We start from the raw sequence: 6409 nt of genomic DNA, 5'->3' as shown, positions 1-6409 counted from the left end.
AAGAGAGAAAGAGAGAGAGAGAAAGCGAGAGAGAAAGAGAGAGAGAGAGAGAGAGAGAAAGAGAGAAAGAGAGAGAGAGAAAGCGAGAGAGAAAGAGAGAGAGAGAGAGAGAGAGAAAGAGAGAAAGAAAGAGAGAAAGCGAGGGAGAGAGAGAGAGAGAGAGAGAGAAAGAGAGAAAGAAAGAGAGAAAGCGAGGGAGAGAGAGAGAGAGAAAGAGAGAAAAAGGGAGAGAAAGCGAGGGGGAGAGAGAGAGAGAGAGAAAGAGAGAGAGAGAGAAAAAGAGCACGGGTGAACGAGAAAGTGAGAGGCAGCTTGAGTGGGCGAGAGAGAGAGAGAAAACGTGAGTGCGCGCAAGCAAGAAAAAAGAGAGCATGGGTGAGCTAGAGAATGAGAAGGAGCTTGAGTGAGCGAGAAAGAGACAGAGAGAAAGAGAGAGAGAGAGAGAGAGAGAGAGAGAGAGAGAGAGAGAGAGAGAGAGCACGCGTGCGTGAGCAAGAGAGAGGGAGAGAGCACGCGTGCGTGAGCAAGAGAGAGGGGGAGAGCCGCCGATTGCTGGAGACTTTTTGCCACTTAATCAGGAAACAAGTCGTACATGCAGGACAGGCCTTTTCCGTTTCACATTTGCCGCTTCCCTTCGTTAGCGCGCCGCTGCCTTCCGTCGCTGCAATAAACCAGCTCTCATTTTCTCATACTTGGATGCTAGATGGAGCCACTCGAGGTCTGTAATGAGAAGTTAACGGTTGCATGTGTGACCTGATGTTACCTTGATGCACCTCCGCGTTGAGCTTACATATCGTCGATCACTTCACCCCCCCCCCCAAATATGGTATAACCCTGGTCAAGGATTAGCATTCAGATGTAGACTAATGAGGATCGGAGAAGTATTGGCTTACATATTAACTATGCGTCCTCCAATTGCTAGCGGCGTCAACAACAACGGCGAGCGACCTCTACCGGCGACGGGCCGTTTCCTAGTAGCTACTACAAGCAAGCAAGCGCAAACCGATGATGCCGTCAATCTTTAATTAGTTACAGATTCGAAGTAGGGTTGCGAACATAAACCGTAGCATGATAGGCCCGAGATCGTGAAAACGTTAATTTCGTTGCCGGTAGAGGGCGCTGCAGCCGCCATATTCCTTCGGCTTGGACGTTGGCGCGCACATCTAGAAGCACGCAAAGAAAATATACATGAAAAAGAAAAGACACGGAAAAAAAAAATATGAAAACGATAGTAAAAGGAAAGAATATATCTTTAAAAAAACGTTTATAAACCGAAATGAAATGTAAAAAACGAAATTAAACAAAAATAAATTAATAAAAGCGCGGAGTATTTCCTCGGTGTATATTTTGTCTATCTATCCATATATATATTCCTTCTTTAATTATTTATTTCACTCGCTATCTGAACTAGCTACTTATTGTGGCACTGGTATATGAATATAAAACGAATGCTTAAAATGTTTACATATTATACAGATCCATACACACAACACGTATTACATTTCGTGTATTTTAATATTGAATATTCTATATTCAAATGCAGTCTTCTGGCTAATTATGTGTTATATGGCTCTGTATATGTCGAACTCTGGGCAACAGTTTTAATCGCGGATATGCATTCGATGATATTTGAGATAAAGAGTATATGGATTATTACAACATTGCTACCACTGCTTATCCAAAGATATGAGTTTATTTATGTTAGCTACGATTACTTATAAAGAATGGAAAGTGTGACCATGAACGTATATAGCACTAAAATAATTCCTTGATGAAATATAGCAGTAATCTGCGATAGACATTGTCGTATGTTATATCTCTGCCAAACACAGCATGTTGGTCCGATAGATCAAACATGGTCGTAAATTCAACCGCGGGTTATCATTAACAGCGATAGCAATATATAAAGATAGAGCATGCGAAAAGTTCGTATCTCCACTTTCGTTCGCTCTCGTAGAATAAGCGCGCGTCGGTGTGAAAACTCTCGCGAGAATGCGAGACCCGTCTTAACGTGCGTACTGATCATGTCACATATACGATGACAATGTAGGGTGATCGGGGCCACTTTGTCATGATGCTATCGCTGCTGACGTAAAGACCCTTCACGGAAATTCGGGTCGCGTGAGTTCTTGGCGTTAATTGACTGTGGTTTTTTTTCTCTTTCTCTCTCGTAGGTTCATGTGCGGCTTACGGGCAGTCATGCTTAGGAGGTAAGTTATCGCGGGCACGCCGTTAAGTACATGTTATCCGTACAAATTCGCAAAGACGCCTGCTGCGTGTCGGGTGCTGCTGCTACTGCTGCTGCTGCCGCTGTTACTGCTGCTGCTGCTGCTGCTGCCGCTGCCGCCACCGCCGCCGCCGCCGCTGCTGCTGCTGCTCTTGCTGCTACTACTAATATAATACTGTGGTGTGTATCATTACGTTTAAGCTAGGATTCGAGCATAACGATGTATTATTTATAACCAGTTATTACACGCGTACTGGCGGCAGTATCAGCAGCATCATTATGCATGCGTTTTCATTACAATAAATCACCTCAACCCCGCCCCCCCCCACGCTCGCGAATTTTCACAGCAAGGCGAATGAAGCCCTCGACGCCACTCTAAGACGCAAATACACACATTTTAATAAGTGGCGCGTTAACGGCGCGTTCTAAATGCCGCCGCGTAAATCTCTCAGCGCCGTAACGAGCTACGATTAAGCTTCAATACTCGCTCCTCCGCCATTACCGTCCATGTGACGCTATTCGCTTGCTTCACGCGTACACACGCAGCACGCGCGTGACACAATAAAGTAGGAGGGGGGGTGGGAGAGACGCGCTAGTGTAGAGGCGACTCAACGTTAGTGTAGACTCATCCCTTGACTACGGATTGCCCGCGCTAGGTTGTGAATCCCCGCGTGCGTGTACACGCGCATACATAATAAATAACGCAAGCTAAATTACGGATTGCCCGCTCACACAGCGCAGCGCACGGGTGCCCCTTCTACATATTCATGAATTACACGATGCGCGTGCACACACGTTGCTATTCTCTAACACGTTCACGCAAAGAACAGCAGTAGTGACAGCAACAGCAGCGAATAAATAAATAAATTAATTAATTAGTTAATTAATATGCAGCTAAATGAGTACAAATTAATTTATATATATATATTCCGTTCGACTGCCCCCTCCTGTCTCTCTCTCTCGCTCTCTCTCTCTCTCTCTCTCTCTCTCTCTCTCTCTCTCTCTCTCTCTCTCTCTTTCTCTCTCTCTCGCTCTCTCTATCATCTGATTGTGCGTCGCGTGTCACCAGGGTTTGGTAAGCGGACGGATCTGGCGGAGAGTACGGCTGACCTGGGTCTCGGACTGCTCTCTCTCTCTCTCTCTCTCTCTCTTTCTTTCTCTTTCTCTCTCTCTCTCTCTCGCTCTTTCTCTCTCTCTCTCTCTCTCTCTCGTTCTCGCTCCCTTAATCGCGCTCGCTTTTCTCGCTCGCTCTATCCCTCAATCTATCTTACGTGCGCGCGCTCCCCCTCTCTCGCTCTCTGTCTGTGTGTGTGCACGCCGGTGTATTTGCCGGGTGTGCCTAGCGTGTTAAATGAGTGAAACCTCGGTCAGCGCTCGCGCTCGCGTCTGTGTACGTGATCGTACGTAAAGTAGATTAGGTATTGTTGGCCTCGCTGCTTTCTCCGCATCGGCCAATGTCCCTTAATTAAATTAAGCGTCTATTGTAGATGATTATGGATCATCCGTGCTTTTACTCGTTCACACGTACATGCGGGTGCAATGTCGCTCATCTATCGGGCACGACTGTGAGATTTCATTAGCGAATTCATTATTTCATTCTGCCGATCTTGTATACCTGTGCAACTGTCGTGAACACACAAGCACCTAGACGTCCGCTCCTGATCTACATCTTGCCGGGAATTACGGTGCACCATTATGCACCTCACTGTTGCAATCAGTGTGAAAAACTCCAGCGGTGTGGCGAGATATATCGGAATTGATGACATAGAATCGTGGAACCTTGAGCAAGGTTTGTCGTGCACTGATGCTTGATTACAAGGGTAGTGTTGTGTTGTCGTGTCTGTAGTGTTCGCTGGGGTTTTAGCTCGCGATGTCTGATGCACGACCTTAACATCAAATTACAGCAGCAGCAGCAGCAGCAGCAGCAGCAGCAGCAGTAGTAGAAGTAGGATTTAGCAACGGTGACTTTATTGCATACTTCACATATACGATGAATACATTAACGGGCGTGCAATTATCTCCATCGGTCATTCGCTGGCTGCCCTCTTGTTGTCTCTAGCTATGTGCCTTCCCTATTTGTAATATATTTCTCTTGACCTCTTGTTATTTCTGAATTTTTATTAGTGCCGACTTTATACCCGAACCTAGAATTCCGGCGCTGCACTAAACAATCGCTACTACTTAATTTAAGTAACTTTAATTAGTAAATAATAATTTAATTAATAATTAATTAATAACTATTAACTATTAACTATTATACCAGAACTATTAATTGATATCATAATACCGGGGCGGACAATGCTCCTAGACCTATCGCATCTTATCAATGCTTGCGATGTCTGTGAAAATAGGTATTCATGTTAAATCGCGCGTCCATCTTGACTAGACCATGATGGCTGCGAATTACAGCAAGGAACCAAGTGTTGCTAGCCTAGCCCTATAGCGTCTGCTTTGTTTTATAATATACGATGCACGCTTATTTCAATGCTGCTACATTACAATACTTCCATGCAGCTACATTACAATAGTAGTGCTAATTGCGTGGTGTGTGCTCAGTTGACAATTATTAGTAACGTGGTTTCGACAATTATTGCCCGTTTCTTCATCATCAGATAGGAATGTTCACATACGATTTCATTCAACGGAGCAGTATACAAATCGTATTCGTCGTCGAATTCGTATATGTGTGTGTGTGTGTGTGTGTGTGTGTGTGTGTGTGTGTGTGTGTGTGTGTGTGTGTGCATGTGTGTGTACGCGCGCACGCAGGCATACAGACAGATACACACGCATACACATATACGAACGCGCGCGCACGCACACCAATCCTCACACCCACACACAGATACAAACAATCTTAGATGCAGGTGCATGTGCGTGCACGCGCGCGCGTGTATGTGTGAGAGAGAGAGGGGATTGTGAGTGTGTGTGCGTATGCACGGGTGTATACTAGTGACTGTGTGTATGTCCTCCCCTTGGACCGCAATTGATTTTCTGTTCAAATATGCTTAGCCTCCCCCCCCCACACACACACACACAAACACAAAGCTGACCGAGGGTTCACACCTGAACCGACGGTGCGGACGCGCGCTACCAATTGCTATCGACGATAACACCTCGTCGGCGAGATGATGGGATGTGTCACTAGCAATCAGAGCAACGTGCACATGCACGCATCCAAGATTGTTCCTGATAGACGCAATCACGCTCCCTCGTGTTTGTATGTGTGTGTGGGTGTGGGGATGAGTGTGCGTGCGCACGCGTGTGCGTGTATGTATGTATGTATGTATGTATGTATGTATGTATGTATGTATGTATGTATGTATGTATGTATGTATGTATACAATTCGCGTCTATGCACGAGAAATTCACCATTATAATTATCAATGAGCGCGAGTGACGTCATTAGAAAATAACATTGGCTTTTCATTTCTCTCTCTCCGGGTGTTTGTAGCCGTGATAAATGTAGAGGCGACTTGCAGGTGTATAAATGTTGGGAACCCTTGCTGGACCGCTTGTCCGTACATCGGAGTCTTGCTACATGTTTCTTTCCTGAGCAGTGGTACGAGTGAAGTAATTATAACTGATGATACGTCACACGTACAACGAATAACGTAGCGATACGCGCCAGCCTCTCAATATCTGTATGTTCACACGCGGGCATCTTAACGCGGGATCTCGCGATGCACGTACCTTTTGTCGAGACGAGACAGCGGGCGCTGGTGAGGACGCCATGTTGTGAATATTCGCCTGCGGCCTTGATCGCGAGTGAAACCCAAGATGGCGGCAGCGGATGCGTGAGAGGATATGTCAGTAATCGAACAGTCTGTTGCGTAAGTCGTTATTGTACACCGAGCACTTATCGCGTAAGAATTTCGTTTTAATAATCGTTGTAATATCTATTCGTTAATTAATAGTATAATCAAATGCGCGTTGCCATGAGTAAATGGGAAAGATGTAAACACTAATTACTAATAATCACCCGTAAGCGTCTGTGGAATGTGAAGGTCTCGTGCTAATTAATCCCGAGTTGATAATGAAACCTTCAAAAATATTAAAGAAAAATGAAAGTACTCATTAAAAATTATCATTATCACAGAAAGTTAATTAATTCATGGTAACTCGACATTTAGTGGGCAAATTAAAACACAATTTCGGTCAGGTAATTAACCCGCTACTGGTGTT

At 45.1% G+C, this 6409-nt stretch overlaps 1 long non-coding RNA gene across 1 annotated transcript in view; it reads left to right on the top strand.

The window, feature by feature from the left end:
- Positions 1 to 3353, top strand: part of LOC106809694 — a 66863-nt gene extending 63510 nt beyond the window's left edge. The window contains exons 2-3 of the long non-coding RNA XR_001393898.1: positions 2175 to 2210; positions 3297 to 3353. This is a non-coding gene — a long non-coding RNA (uncharacterized LOC106809694). The remainder of the gene's footprint in view (positions 1 to 2174; positions 2211 to 3296) is intronic.
- Positions 3354 to 6409: the final 3056 nt, after the last annotated feature.

The sequence above is a fragment of the Priapulus caudatus genome, unplaced genomic scaffold, assembly GCF_000485595.1.
Source record: "Priapulus caudatus unplaced genomic scaffold, Priapulus_caudatus-5.0.1 Scaffold377, whole genome shotgun sequence".
Classification (NCBI taxonomy): domain Eukaryota; kingdom Metazoa; phylum Priapulida; class Priapulimorpha; order Priapulimorphida; family Priapulidae; genus Priapulus; species Priapulus caudatus.
The sequence above is the reverse complement of the archived record's forward strand: the minus strand, read 5'-3'. Positions and strand labels throughout refer to the sequence as shown.